At 41.4% G+C, this 15,917-nt stretch overlaps 1 long non-coding RNA gene across 5 annotated transcripts in view; it reads left to right on the top strand.

The window, feature by feature from the left end:
- The first annotated feature begins 2,329 nt into the window (after positions 1-2,329).
- The window catches only part of LOC310760089, a 112,195-nt gene continuing 98,607 nt past the window's right edge, over positions 2,330-15,917 (top strand). For 3 of the 5 annotated variants that reach the window (XR_014546755.1, XR_014546756.1, XR_014546757.1), the window contains exon 1: positions 2,332-2,457. This is a non-coding gene — a long non-coding RNA (uncharacterized lncRNA). Of the gene's footprint in view, positions 2,458-15,917 lie in introns of all 5 variants that reach the window. The other 2 variants (XR_014546754.1, XR_014546758.1) reach the window with 2 other exon arrangements.

Below are 15,917 nucleotides of genomic sequence, written 5' to 3'. Positions count from 1 at the left end.
AACATTTCCAGTTCCTTAGCCATCACTTTTTCAACTTGCCCAAGAAAGGGACATTAGCAACACGGCAATGGTTGATAATACCTCAGTTTACAGGGGTGGCCTCTTCAGGAGGAGGTTGCACCACCACTGCTTTCAAGATTGATCTATGCTGAAGATGGGCTTGATAGTCATTCCCTAGGACAGCCTGTGAATTGTTGTGCTCAACAAAGCTAGAAATCTCCAACATATTTCTTTGCTCCTCACCAAATAATTATCAATGCTGTGTGGGAAGCCATGAAGGAATAAAACTGATCTAACCCTCAGAGTGTGATTAGAGCTGAACTTTTTACAGCCAGACAATATTAAGACTTCATACTAGAAGGAAGTCTGCAGTGCACTTGGTAAAGTTTAAGGCAAACTCTATTTCAGCTTCTGTTCAGTTTTCTCTATAGCTTCTTTCACACTCATGGCAATAGAATTACATTCATCTTCTGCTGTTCCTGGCCCATGGCTCTCCAAGTCGACCACAAGCCACAATTTGCATACATTTGTACACGTCTATTGGCATTAATCAGCCAAAACTGGAATTCAGATTATATGAGGAGAACTTAATCTTTCATAGGAAGTTGTTGTGGGAGGCAAAGGGAAATAGGTAGATGAATATGCAGTTGTATATTTATTCAGCTATTGCTCTCTAGCAGAGCCAAGGCATAGGCTTACACACTAATTTATAGCTCTGCAGAGCATTATCATTCTCTCCTTTCAACAAAAGGGAAATCGTATGCACAGCTGGTTAAACTGTTGACAAAAACACCTCTGTTTTCATGACACGTAGTTCATGTAAGGCATTTTTGTTCTTTGTAGACTTTCGAGGAATGTTAAAAAATGGGCACCAGTTCCTCCCCACACATACATTAAAAGAGTGCATGAAGTGCATGAAGCAGAGTCATAGGGCTGTGTGGCTTAGCCACCCCTTCACCCATAATGTCAAGAAGCAGTGTGCACTTACCAATGTATTTGTGTCGCACTCCTCCACTCAAGGGGGGGGGGAATTTGACCCAATCAGTGTCTCTCCTCCTATGGAAGAGCCCTAAAGAAACATAGAGGTAGGGGGGAAGTATAAGATTTGGAAAGTACATAAACAACACAGTAACAAAGCAACATGAAGCCTTGTGGGGGCCCAAATATGACTAGGGGTGGGGTGTGCGTCCACTAGGCGGAGGGTGAAATACCTGTTTTCACATCTCTGCCTAATGATACTCTAGTAGTGTAGCCGTCCTGATCTATATAAGGGCAGACAGTCTTTCAGGTATCCTGGTCCCAAGTTGTTCTGGGCTTTATATGTTAAATACAAGGCCTCTAACATGAAAACTAATTGGCAGCATGGGACATGCCTAGGATCAAGGCAGCAGGAGATGGCAGAGATCTGTGGATCTGGCAGCAAGGAGATTATAACAAGTAATTTAATGAAGATTTTGCAATCTCCAACCATAAATCTTGAGGGTGGGCCAGCAACACTTCCTTGCATGTGTGCTAGCTCCCTTGCATAGCAGAGTGGTGATCACAGTTGCATTTTCATCATCTAGTCTTTGCATATATTGTAAGGGTAACTTTTTCTGCAGGCAGTCTGCTGTAAGGGTATAGACTCCTCACATTATAGGTGCTGGATTATCCTAGCAATGCATGAGAGGTGTGTGGCCTGGCAAACACAGATGTCATAAAAGGGTTGGAGCCAGGGAGCATGAGCCCAGTCTCCCCCCTTCCTGCAATTATAACCTTGTGGGAGAAAATGCCAAAATAGGCTTGTTAACATACCTAAATCTACAAAGGTGTTTGGGGGAAGAGGCTAAAAGAAAACCAGCACCATATAAATTCATATTTCTCTCCTAAAATATTTTACTGGTAGTGTAAACAACTGTTCTACTGAAATGTGCGGCCTGTGATTTTACACACACATTGAGCAAACAGGTTATTTCCAAAACTATAGGTAAACCAGGGAAATGGTAACGGCACAGCTGTGATAGCAATAACGCAATGGGGGCGGGGAGGCAGCTGTGGTTAGAGTCACAAACAGAAAAATGCTGAAAGGATAGGCTGGTTTCTGTTTAGTTTATCCCAAAATATCCCTGCAAGTTTTAAACTTCCTTAAGTCCCTCACCACCAAATTCTGCCCTCTCACCAAGCAAAAACGTGTGCTGCTCCCTTGGCTTCCTGCTTGTATGTGATCACTTCCTCTCTCAGTGTTGTTTTGAGGTGGTGGAGTGGAGCTGCAGCTGGAAGGCAAACTCAATTGCTTCCCTTCATTGCCACCTGCCATGGTTTTCCTCCTCTGTGTAGCTTGCAATATTCACTGTGGAGTTCAGGAGCCCAGCAAAGCATAGAAGATGCTAGAAGGTGAGCACACAAATAAACAGCCTGCAAGGAAACAAAGGTGGAAGAAACTGGGCAGTGATTTTTGAAGAAGTGCTTCTCCCTGAGGTACGTAATTTCTGCTTTTCAGTTGTTTAGAGCACTGTGGTCAGGGTGAAGCGTCATTTTCCTGCTTGGAATGAGCAGATACTTACAGTATTTGAAAATGTGGTTGATTAACATAATTTGATATTATACTAAGGATTCTTAGGCCTCACTCATAATGGTGAATAATACTTCCAATTAATTTAACAAGCTGAAATTTAGCTCACAAGTTCCACAAGTTACCCTGGTGACCAGAACGATTATGAAAAAGGGAGCCTTGTGTGTTTCGGCTTGTATGTTGCCAAACGTGTTTCTTCAAAAGGTGAGGGAATTTCCTCACAGCCCAGGAAGCTGAAATTTGAAGCACCTGTAGGCCAAGACACCTGGGATTACTTAAAAAAAAAAGCCTGAACAAAAAAATGTGTCTATATACCTGCCTCAAAAAATGGCACATGAAGTGAAACTTCAACAGGAGTCAGCTAATAGTTAGAAAACTGTACATACAGCCCCCCCTCAATTACTCAAAATCTGAGGGGGGAGTCATTCTTAACCAAATAGTTAACATTTACAGGGCAGAATAGCCACAGGTGGGCTGTATAATGTTGGGTTGTGGTAGTTCCATTGCCCTGTCACACACCTGCGTGTCAGCAGCTACAAATGTGCTATCTATGCTTGCAGAGTGCAGGCTGAATTTACAATGTGCATGAGGATATGGAACAAGTCCCAGCTGAGGTCAGTCAAACAGGCAATTGACAAAAGCACCATTTTGCCATTGTCTCCTGCTTGACATTTGGGGATAAACTTGGGAAATACATTGGAGCTCTGAGTCCTAAACTTCAGTTTTGGGGGCAGGGCCAGTAACAGAGGAAAGAAGAAAAGGAAATTGGGGAGTGAAGTAGGTGTATATGTGTATTGGGGCATGTGGTGGTGGTGGGGTTATCCCTTGTTAATTTTTTTGCAAGGCTGGTGGATATAAGCTGAATAGTTGCAGAGTCTACAGGAGCACAGGGAAGATAATTAGAATATGCTAATTCATCCCAGCTCTTCAGTTGTACTCAGTAAATTTATCTTTATAGTATCCACTTAATTTCCAGCATTGTTGTGATTGTGTGTTTCGCTTAATTTATATTTTACTAAATTTCCTGAGAGTTGCATCCAAAATGTCAACATTTTAGTAGCATTTAATGCTGCAGTAGATAATGCTTGCCGTGTGTTGAATTTAAATAAGGACAAAGGAAAGAAACCGATGAGAGAGCCCACAGCTTAGGGTTGAGTATATGCTTTGCATGGAAAATGGTTCAGATTTACTGTTGGCTATCTCTGTTTAAAAAGGGTCAGCACAGCAGGACTAGGAAAAAACCCAGAGATCTTGAAAAGCTCATGCTAGTCAGTGTTAGCTACTTCTAGGCAGAACCAGCTCAATGTTAAAGCACCTGCTTTCTATGCAGGACATATGTTCAATCCTTGGCACTTCCAGATAAGACAAAAAATGAAGGTTCAAAGCTTTATTCTTTGAAATCAATATTACACAGTTGGGACTTTTCCTTCTGAAAAGTCCTAGAAACAGGTGGCTGGAGAGTGTAGTGAATGTATAACTTTCCTTAGCACACTAACCCTATTTCATGGGGTACAAAGGATGGGGTACACACAAACACACACGCACACCTACTCCCCTGCCAAAGACTGGGACTGTGACAAGTAAAAATGGGGGGGGGGGAGGGAGAGAGATTGAGAGAGAGAGAGAGAGAGAGAGAGAGAGAGAGAGAGAGAGATGAATGCTGCAGACACATGTCCTTGGATTTCTGTTGTTTAAGTCTTCCCTGAATTGTAATCCCTTTTTGTGAATTGTAATCCTTTTCCCAATTGGTCGTCTTAGTCTTCTTAGTTGCTCTAGACCAGGCATGGCCAAACTCGGCCCTCCATATGTTTTGGGACTACAACTCCCACCATCCCTAGCTAACAGGACCAGTGGTCATGGATGATGGGAATTGTAGTCCCAAAACATCTGGAGGGCCGAGTTTGGCCATGCCTTCTCTAGACCTTCTCTGCAATTGGTTTCTCTGCCTTGGCTTCTACATCCAAATTGCCTTTTCCCAATTGGCACTGGGGCAGAACTGCCTTTATATACACATGGAATAGTGAAACATAGTCCTATCCTACAAGATCTAGAATGCAATTGGTTGTGAATGCAGCATAGTCAAAAACCAAGTTTGTCTCACCATTGTCCTCTTCACATGCATGGGAACAGCCTCAGTTTTGTGTAGGTCCAAAGTTTGTAGCATAGTAAAGAGCAAAAGCGCATATTGGTGGCACTGCTCATCTGCTAGGCCAAACCTATTTCTTATCTACTCCTGTAAGCAAAATCCATTCACACACAAACAAACGCCTCTGGAATGTTGTTTCCAAGCAATTACTAAAGCTTATCTGTTGTTCTTGAGAAGTTGCTAAAACTTCAAGGCTGCTTCATGCAAAAGTTAAACTTATAACTGGATCTCAGCTTCAATAATAATAACACAGCTTCAATAATAATGAAAGAATAGAATATAGTAAAGAGATTTGATACATGTTTTATAAAGCATAATATGTGAATATCATAAGCTTAAATTTCTCTTAAGCTTAAATTTCTCTAATAAACATTAATATACTAGGTTTCCAAATATACAAGCTGGACCTAATGCTTTGGGCTTATTGTGGTTGACAGTTTACTGAAATAATATCTGAAGATACAGGATGCATTTTAATTGTAACACTAGAGAGGGGGCTTATCTTCTGGGGAGGTTCTCACTATGCTGCAGAAAATTCACTGAGCAGAGATCTACTACCACTGTCAGTGTACCCACTAGTAGTATAATTCAGCATGAATGCCTGAAAGTAAATAGCTCACCCATCTGTAATAAGACACGTACCCACATAATTTTTAATTCCTACAATAAAAGAGTAATAATCACCCAGGTGAAAATTTATGTCATCTTCAATATTTGAAATATATACATAGGAAAATACCCTGGAAATTACTTATATGGAATATATACTTTTTTTAAAAAAACAATGTAGACATAGTCTGAAATATTTTGAAAGAAGGACAAGTAGGAACTACTCAAATCCATCAAAAGCAACTCAGTTCAGACCATGGTTGTTGTCTTACCAGATTATTTCATTATTAAAAGTTGGAGCAATTAATTTAATTTACCTGGATGTTGGTAAACTGTTGACTCTGTCTTGAAAGAACTTGTTTTTGAGCTATTAAAACAGGAGAATTATGATGCTCATAAATGTCATGTCTGTCTTCTGCTTGGTATCAGTCATATGTACAATCTCAAGTGGCACTCAGAGCCTGTTCCTCTATGAAACTGAATACCATATGCTCATGCCAGAATCTTGTTCACTCTCTGAATTAACCAAACAAATCACACTGTCATATACTAAGGAAGTCACAGGCAGTTATTGCTCAAACTCTGGTGGAAGAATGCCACTTCATTTTCTGAGAAGTTGGATGCTGATCTCATGGGTTGTGTATCTGGTTGGTATGCCTGAATTTCATTTGATATTGACTCTGTGTCTTATAAAAATGATTTACTGAGCTTATGAAACTGAAAGGCAGTGAGAATATATGATGGGCACCATTCAGTATTGTATATCAGTACTACACAAGTGCTACAACATGCCATGCATGCTCACCACTGCTGTTGCAATGGCCCAAGTGTTATCCAGGATTGGGGACCAGAAGCTTCCCTAAGCCCTGATCAAGAAAGAACCTGAATGTGCAGCACAATTCTGTATATGTTTACTTAGAAGTAAATCCCACTGTCTTTGATGGGGCTTGCTGCCAGCTAAGTGTGTATTAGGATTGCAGCTCTGGTCTGAGTACTGATTAGGAAACATGAAGCCCATTATGGGTAATGTAGGTAGTTCCTTTATGCTAAAATATATCACAAAACAAGAAGTAAAAAGAGAATTGGCACTGTTTGAACACACAATTTCAATGCCTAAATTTTTGGTAATTAGAGTATGGTGGAACTGTCTTGTTGGAGTAAGTATGAAAAGAGCCCATAGTCTTAAATCAGTTCTTCTTCCCTGGTTCCACAGTAATCTTTGTGCCAGAGACAGCTACTATGTGGTGGCAGCTATCCTGAGTTAAGGTGCTAGTCTGAAAATTATTGTTCAGGGGTGTTAAAAATAACCTCAGAGAGTGTCTGCACATTGTGAAATGTGTGAACTAACCAGGGTTGTCCCTGGGATCATGATAGGCCAGAGATAGCAGCCAAAGGGCTCAATCTCCCATTTTATAGCTCCACAACGTCTGGTATTTTCGTCATTATCTTTCAACACTGGCAACAGATACTAATGCTATAAAACAAAATTAATTATACCTCTAAATGAGTATGCATTACACGTGCCTGATTTTGTTTCAGGGTGAGCTGAGTTAAAGCAAGGAAACTTAAATTATTAAGATAGATTTATTGTAATTTAGAAGCAAGTCTGATTGGACAAGGGGAGATTTATTTGTCAGTAGGAATGTACAGGAGCAAGATGTAAACATACAGAATTTTCCACCAGCAAATGCTGGTAATACACACTGATCAATGGAGACAAAAATATTAACAAGAATACTCATAGTTTTAGTTAATATTACTGTTGCATGGCACCTCAGTCTCTGGTGCAAGATTCTAGGGGCTCCAGTCTAAACAACTTACCGGTATATACTCAGTCTGAGCCTATGATGGAGGGCTTCACAACACTAATGCCCCAAGAGGGCCTGCCTTCCTTCCTCCATAGCCACAGCCTTGGATTCAAACAGAAATCAAACATCTCTCTCTTCCCATATTGCTGCTTTGCTTCTAGCTCATATCTAACTCTCTGTTCTCACTCTGCCTTTGTCCTTCTAACTACCCCACCCATTGGCTATCTCTCACAGAGCCCCGTCCTGTGTTCTCCTTAATGGCCCATCAGGCAATCACCTCACCAGGAAACTAGCCTGGATATTCAAAGAATATTACCCTCCCCCCAGCAACTCATAACATTACTTATGTAGAGTGCATAAGTGTAGGTTTTAACATAAGAAATAGTAGGCCCAAAAGTTGGATCTGAGTGCCCCAGCACACTCCCCACTTGTGATTCCCAGCAAATTGTATTCAGAGTCGTACGTCATACTGCCTCTTACAGTGGAAGTGAAACAAAGTCGTTGTGGCTAGTAGGTGTTGATAGCCTTATTTGTCTAATCCTCTTAAATCCATCCTAGCCTGTGGTCACTATTTCTTCTGGGAGCTAATTCCACAGTTAAAATGTGCACTGTGTGCTCTTTTGTTTGCCCTGAATCCAGCTTCATTGGATGGGCCACCCCTTTTTCCTTTTTAATGGCCTCCTTTTTATGCTTAAGGGCTGTTCTTTTAACAGAACAAAAGAGAGAGGGGCTGGATCTACACAGATACCTTTAAAACGTTATTAGAACGATATTAGAAATATCGTTCTAAAATGTCAGTCCCATTTAGTTTCTCTTTCGTCGTTATTGTTGTTTAGTTGTTAAGTTGTGTCCGACTCTTTGTGACCCCATGGACCAGAGCACGTCAGGCACTCCTGTCTTCCACTGCCTCCCGCAGCTTGGACAAACTCATGTTTGTAGCTTCGAGAACACTGTCCAACTATCTCGACCTCTGTTGTCCCCTTCTCCTTGTGCCCTCCATCTTTCCCAACATCAGGGTCTTTTCCAGGGAGTCTTCTCTTCTCATGAGGTGGCCAAAGTATTGGAGCCTCAGCTTCACGATCTGTCCTTCCAGTGAGCACTCAGGGCTGATTTCCTTAAGAATGGATAGGTTTGATCTTCTTGCAGTCCATGGGACTCTCAAGAGTCTCCTCCAGCACCATAATTCAAAAGCATCAATTCTTCGGCGATCAGCCTTCTTTATGGTCCAGCTCTCACTTCCCTACATCACTACTGGGAAAACCATAGCTTTAACTATACGGACCTCAGTCGAGAAGGTGATGTCTCTTCTTTTTAAGAAGCTGTCTAGGTTTGTCATTGCTTTTCTCCCAAGAAGCAGGCGTCTTTTAATTTCGTGACTGCTGTCACCATCTGCAGTGATCATGGAGCCCAAGAAAGTAAAATCTCTCACTGCCTCCATTTCTTCCCTTTCTATTTGCCAGGAGGTGATGGGCCCAGTGGCCATGATCTTCGTTTTTTTGATGTTGAGCTTCAGACCATATTTTGCGCTCTCCTCTTTCACCCTCATTAAAAGGTTCTTTAATTCCTCCTCACTTTCTGCCATCAAGGTTATGTCATCTGCATATCTGAGGTTGTTGATATTTCTTCCAGCAATCTTAATTCCGGCTAGGGATTCATCCAGCCCAGCCTTTCACATGATGAATTCTGCATATAAGTTAAATAAACAGGGAGACAATATACAGCCTTGTCGTACTTCTTTCCCAATTTTGAACCAATCAGTTGTTCCATATCCAGTTCTAACTGTAGCTTCTTGTTCCACATAGAGATTTCTCAGGAGACAGATGAGGTGATCAGGCACTTCCATTTTTTAAGAACTTGCCATAGTTTGTTGTGGTCGACACAGTCAAAGGCTTTTGCATAGTCGATGAAGCAGAAGTAGATGTTTTTCTGGAATTCTCTAGCTTTCTCCATAATCCAGCACATGTTTGCAATTTGGTCTCTGGTTCCTATGCCCCTTTCATTACGTTTCCACAAAGTCTACCCCGTTTAAGATAGCTAGTACCTTTGCAACGCCCTCTGCTGTCACATTTCAATAACACATTATTAAAGTCCTAAACTAAGCGTAATATGACCCTTACATTTTTAAACGTTTTCTTAACCCTTTCCTAATGTTATGAAACATGAGTGTAGATTCGCCCACAGTGGGGATGACCAGCTGCAAAAGCAGCAGCAGCAACAACAACAACAACAGCAACGAAAGGTTTCAGTAGTTTATTTATTTTTAAAAATTAGTTTTTATTAAAGATTTTCTTGTGTAATAAATAAACAAAACAAACAAAAAGTACAAATAGTGTCTCCACTTTCAATTCAGAGATTCTTTTTCATGGTTTGTTTGCATTCAGTATGTCATGTACATTGTGTGTTTGAGGGGAAATGAAGCTATCTAGCCCCTCTGAGATTCTCATTGAATAGCAGGAAATGCCCCCAAATAAATTATCATTTCTATGCAACAATTAGAAGTACAGATTTCTTGCTATTGCTCTCATCTTTTCAGTCCAAGGCAAAGATTTAAAAATATGTTTAAAGAAAATAAAAGTTGTAGTTATTTTGTAGTCTGCTGTAAGCAGTGCTTTTTTCCTAAAAAAATGTTTAGGGGTACTCTCATTTTCCTACTCATATTGAAATACTGCCCCTCAGTGAGGCTAAACTTAGATTCACAAAATGTTTAGGTGTATGCGTCCCCCTTCGTCTCTCCAGAAAAAAATCACTGGCTGTTAGTGGGTTCTGGGTCTGAAAAAATTAAAGACTGCAATAATAATATTTTTAAGTACTTAAAAAAAATGTCCTCTTCTCATTCTTACATTATATTAATTTTACCACAGAGCCTAGGACTTGCCGATCAGAAGGTTGGCGGTTCGAATCCCTGCAATGGGGTGAGCTCCCGTTGTTTGGTCCCTGCTCCTGCCAACCTAGCAGTTCGAAAGCAGGTCAAAGTGCAAGTAGATAAATAGGTACCGCTCTGGCGGGAAGGTAAACGCCATTTCCGTGCACTGCTCTGGTTCGCCAGAAGCGGCTTAGTCATGCTGGCTACATGACCCAGAAGCTGTACGCCGGCTCCCTCGGCCAATAAAGCGAGATGAGCGCCGCAACCCCAGAGTTGGCCACAACTGGACCTAATGGTCAGGGGTCCCTTAACCTTAATCTTAAAAATGAAAATAGCCCAGTGAATACAATCTGCTTGAATTGCTAAGAAGCATTTCTGTATAAACTTGTTTCAGAGAGATAAATAAATAACCACATGGTTAGAGGAAAAGCTCCGTCATGACTTAAAAATAGCAGATAAAATCTGAATTATATGAAATGACTGTTCTTCAGAGTAGAAAGAAATGCTAAAGAGAATGATTAAGAGTGTTCTGTGTTGTTTTAATATGTTATTTTATTTGAAGCAAAGAGATGTAAACACCACTATGTTTCGCTTATGAACACCAATGAAGAATGTGATAGATACCAGATGGGATGAGTGATGAGTCACAACTCTACTTTGGGGGTCAGAGAAGTGCAGCACAAAAGATGGGTGGGATTTAACGTGGTAGGAAACTGTGTTGTTAAACTAATGCTGGTGTGTCCTAGAACTCATCTGAATGGTGCTTACTTGTAGAACTGGATGCATGCATGAAGCCCAGCTGGTGTTGTATGCAAGAAGGCCGCAGCCTGTTAGCTCCCTGAAGTGCAGGGGAGCAAGTGATAGGTAGGAGGCATCTACTGTATAGGACAAGCAGTGTCCCTTTACTGCTATCCCACTCTGGGGGTTAATGTGCTAGCCTTTTTCCAGACATCCATCTGGCTGCTTGCTATGGGGCCAAACTGATAGTGTTTGCAGTTGCCATGTAGACAGGCTCACATACAACAACAGCTTGTGAGGCATAAAATGCTGATCAATTCACATTTGGGTAGCACTCACAACAATGATTTTTTTTCTGTTAGAAGTGGCCTAGAATATAGGAAACCAAACCCATTTCTTAACAATGTGCTTGTTTTGAAAAGAAAAGAGCACGTACTGTTGACCATGAGACTCATCTTAAAGGCATTGGAGATTTACAGGTAGATAAAATATCTAGAGAGGAGATGGAGAGCATGTATTGTCATTTTGTTTGGTGAGTCAGTATGAATGCCAGGAAAGAAGAGTAAGCAACACAAAGCACTGAAATATGTCTCTTTGTTGTTTAGTCGTTTAGTCGTGTCCGACTCTTCGTGACCCCATGGACCAGAGCACGCCAGGCACTCCTGTCTTCGAAATATGTCTCTAATCATAAGTAAAATAAAATAGACAATGAAGCAATGCCCATACATTTGCAACTTCAAGGGGTCACTCACACATTTTAATTTGCTTAAGATAATTTATATGTATAGATATGTATTTAAATATATTTACTATAATTTAAATAGACTTAGGGTGGGATCCAACTAAGTTGTTGCATGCACAAAATGAGGTCCGCTCACACAATGAGACCTCACCCCTCCCAACCTCAACACCCTGCACCTCCACAGGACTGAAGGAAACCCAAGAACGGGTTTGGGGGCACACAGAAGAGATCGGGGGAGGTTCCATTGCATGGATTGACCTTTTTTATCACATGCATAGCCCACTTAGCACTGCATTCGGAAGAGTGCAACCAAGTGACCTGTGCTCATTCTCTGTCTGCTGTCCAGGTGCAGACTGTTGGTCAGCACCTTCAAAGATCCCTGTTCTCTCCTTATGATTCTTTATCTTTAAGCTGGACTTCAAGTGGAGAGACCTCCAGTTGGACAACTATTTCAATTAGAAGACTGCCATTAGTAAAGCAGGATACCCCAGCAGCTTTCTGTGGTGTTGAAGCAGAAACAGCTGGCTAGGTTGCATTGTGAAGCTGGTCTCCTGGCAAGAGCATCACTGCTGCTTACTGGGACAGTTCCATGGGGTGTGCTACAAAATCAGCTTCTTGGTAGTGGCACAACTTATCACTGGGCAACAATTTTTTACTTTTTGAATGTTGTCTAGATTTCTACAACTGACTTAGGGTATTTTTGCACAGCTGAATCAGGAAATGGCATCCGTTTCTCTTCATCAGGTCAGGTTTTTGTGTTATGTTGATTTGAAAAAAATCAAATCTTGTGTCAAAATCGATTACATTTTTGTGGCATTATAATATTTATTATTTATTATATATAATATTTATTAGGGGTAGTAGAAGGACGCAGGTGGTGCTGTGGGTTAAACCACAGAGCCTAGGACTTGCCGATCAGAAGGTTGGTGGTTCGAATCCCCGCGACGGGGTGAGCTCCCGTTGCTCGGTCCCTGTTCTGTCCTGCCCACCTAGCAGTTCGAAAGCACGTCAAAGTGCAAGTAGATAAATAGGTACCGCTCTGGCAGGAAGGTAAACGGTGTTTCCGTGCACTGCTCTGGTTTGCCAGAAGCAGCTTAGTCATGCTGGCCACATGACCCGGAAGCTGTAGGCCGGTCCCTCGGCCAATAAAGCAAGATGAGCGCCGCAACCCCAGAGTCGGTCACGACTGGACCTAATGGTCAGGGGTCCCTTTACCTTTACCTAGTCCACTAAATTTTACCCAGTGAACTGCATGAACAGGTCTATGTTAAGCCCTTCCCGTGAGCATCTAGTTGGCTATCATGAGAACAGGATACTGGACTAGGTGCACAACTAGTCTGTCTGTTGCAGCAGGGCTGTTCTTATGTTCTTAATGGGTCTACTTTAAGTAAAACTTAGTTGAATAGTGCCCTAGTACTTATTTGATTTTCTTTTTTTGTACCCACCCTTCACCTTTAAGGTCCCAGTGCGGGTTACAGCAATTTAAAAATGCAACATCAAAATCAGTTTAAAACTAACTGCAGTCAAGAAAGTAGGGTGTTGTTGTTGTTGTTTAGTTGTGTCCGACTCTTTGTGACCCCATGGACCAGAGCACACCAGGCATTCCTGTCTTCCACTGCCTCCTGCAGTTTGGTCAAACTCATGCTGGTAGCTTCGAGAACACTGTCCAACCATCTCGTCCTCTGTCGAATTCAGTTTGGATGACCATCATATCTACTATCGTGGGAAAGAATCCCATAAAAGAAATGGAGTGGCCCTCATAGAAAGTAGGGTAGGTCCTGGAAATATAATTATTTGGTTGCTATTTCAAGGTGCTCATGTTAGCGTTAAAAGTCACAAACAATTTAGGCCCCAGATATCTGAAAGACTGGCTTTGTTCCTATGGATCCTCTTTGAATAATAGAATTGTAGAGTTGGGAGAGACCCGAAGGGTCATCTAGTCCAACCCCCTGCAATGAAGGAATCTCAGCTAGAGCATCCATGACAGATGGTCACCCAACTTCTGCTTACAAGCTTCCAAGGAAGGAGAGTCCACAACCTCCTGAGGGAAACCATTCCACTGTAAAACAACTCTTACAGTCAGAAACTTTTTTCTGATGTTTGGTCGGAATCCCTTTTCTTGTTGCTTGAGGCCATTGGTCCGAGTCCTACACTCCAGAGCAGGAGAAAACAAGTGTGGGTACTAAGATTGGCAGGGGACTCTCTTAGTAGTGCCTTGGTAGCACCTTGACCCTTGGAAGTAGTGGTGGCCTGTCAAAAGGCATTCTCTGTAGAAGTATTTAAGTTTTGAGGGCTCCCTCCCCACAGAGGTGCAACTGGCATCTTCATTTTGCAGCTTCCAATGAACGTTGAAGACGCACCTCTTTAGGACCCACCTTATTTTTGCGATTGTAAATTGTTTAGAACTGTTTTCAATATTGTACTTTAATGTTGCAACCTGCCCTGGAGCCCTGGGGTGAAGGACAGGTAATACATAGTAATAAGAAGTACATATAACCATAAACAACCACAATAATAACTCACAGGTGTCAGTTGCCAGCGTAACAGCTTCCACATCCTGGGAAGTGTGGGCCAGGGTGGTGGCAAAGTCAGGGTGGTGCCAACCCACCAATATAACCAATCTGGCCCTCCCACCAAGATAGCCACACATCTCCATAATTGCTGCCACCCTGCCCCAGTCATCAGCAACAACGCTGCTTCCAGGAGGCTGGTTCTACAGCCCTGTTGTGCTGGCCACACCTATGTAAAAGTCTGTATAGTGTATGGGGGGGCAGTGTATCTGAGTGAATGCTGCCTTTGCTGTGAGTCCAGCTCTCCAGGTGTTTTGTAGAGTGTTTAATGAGCTGCAGTAGTTGTGTCTGTGTAAATGAATTCTACACTAAACTGTGGTCAACCTTTGTCTCTGCACACACGCACACACACACACACACACACAGAGAGAGAGAGAGAGAGAGAGAGAGAGAGAGAGAGAGAGAGAAACAGAGTCTTTCAAGTAGATTTGTAAAGAACTACAAAATAGAGAAAACCAGATGCTCACAATAAGTGTAAGACTACATTATTGCTGCAGTTAATAAGCAAGGGTTATTGTTCTGGGGAAAATCATTAATTGTGCACATTCTTTCTTGGACAAAGACCCATTCCATTTGTCAAATTACTTGCTTAACCCATCAGACTTTGAAGGTGCTGCTAAAATAGTTTATATAAATAGGCTCTTTTGAATCGTTTAATAGGTAGAAATACTTCTATTTTTTTTTTTTTTTATAATATATTTATTAAAGTTTTCAAATAAAGCATATATTAGATAAGCACTTATCATTGTCCATTTAACATCTCTCAATTGTTACATGGGACTCCCCCACACCTCCTGCATACACTTACATCATTATTAAATTAATTTCAAACAAATTATCATTTAACTCATCTTAATTAATAATCTTAATTTGGTTTGACATATAATTCAGCCTTAAATCTAATTTAATGGTAGACAATTGTCTGCACTGGCATCCAATTCAGCACTCAGCCAAATTACAATATTTTTGTAAATAAATCTTAAATTTCCTCCAGTCTTCTTCCATCCTTTCTTCTCCCTGGTCTCGAATTCTGCCGGTCATCTCGGCTAATTGCATATAGTCCATCAGTTGCATCTGCCATTCTTCCACAGTGGGTAGCTCCTGAGTTTTCCAATTCTTGGCAATTAATATTCTTGCTGCTGTTGTTGCGTACAAAAAGAATGTTCTGTCCTCTTTTAACACACTCTGGCCGACAATACCCAGGAGAAAGGCCTCTGATTTCTTAGTAAAGGTGTATTTAAACACCTTTTTTAATTCATTATATATCTTCTCCCAAAAGGCCTTCACTCTAGGGCAGGTCCACCAGAGGTGAAAAAATGTTCCTTCATTTTCCTTACATTTCCAACATTTGCTATCAGACGAATGGTATATTTTAGCCAGTTTAACAGGGGTCATGTACCATCTATACATCATTTTCATCACATTTTCCTTCAACGCATTACATGCAGTGAAGTTCAGCCCAGAGGTCCACAACCTTTCCCAATCTTCAAACATAATATTATACCCAATATCCTGCGCCCATTTTATCATTGTTGATTTTACCATTTCGTCATGTGTGTTCCATTTCAGCAGCAAGTTATACATTCTTGAAAGTACCTTAGTCTTAGGTTCTAACAGTTCAGTTTCTAACTTTGACTTTTCCACTTGGAATCCTAGCTTTTTGTCATTTTTAAACACTTCTTTAATCTGAGCATAGTGTAACCAGTCTCGCACTTTGTCTCTCATCTTTTCTAAACTCTGCAATTTCCAGTTGTCACCATCCTTTTCTATTATCTCCCAATATTTTGGCCAGTTGGCCTCCATATTGGCTCTTTTCCGAGCCTTAGCCTCCAGGGGTGACAGCCACCTCGGAGTTTTATTCTCCAGTAAGTCTTTATATTTTGTCCAGAC

The sequence above is a fragment of the Podarcis filfolensis genome, assembly GCF_964270895.1.
Source record: "Podarcis filfolensis genome assembly, chromosome: 3".
Lineage (NCBI taxonomy): Eukaryota > Metazoa > Chordata > Lepidosauria > Squamata > Lacertidae > Podarcis > Podarcis filfolensis.
This window is presented reverse-complemented; position numbering and strand designations above follow the sequence as displayed.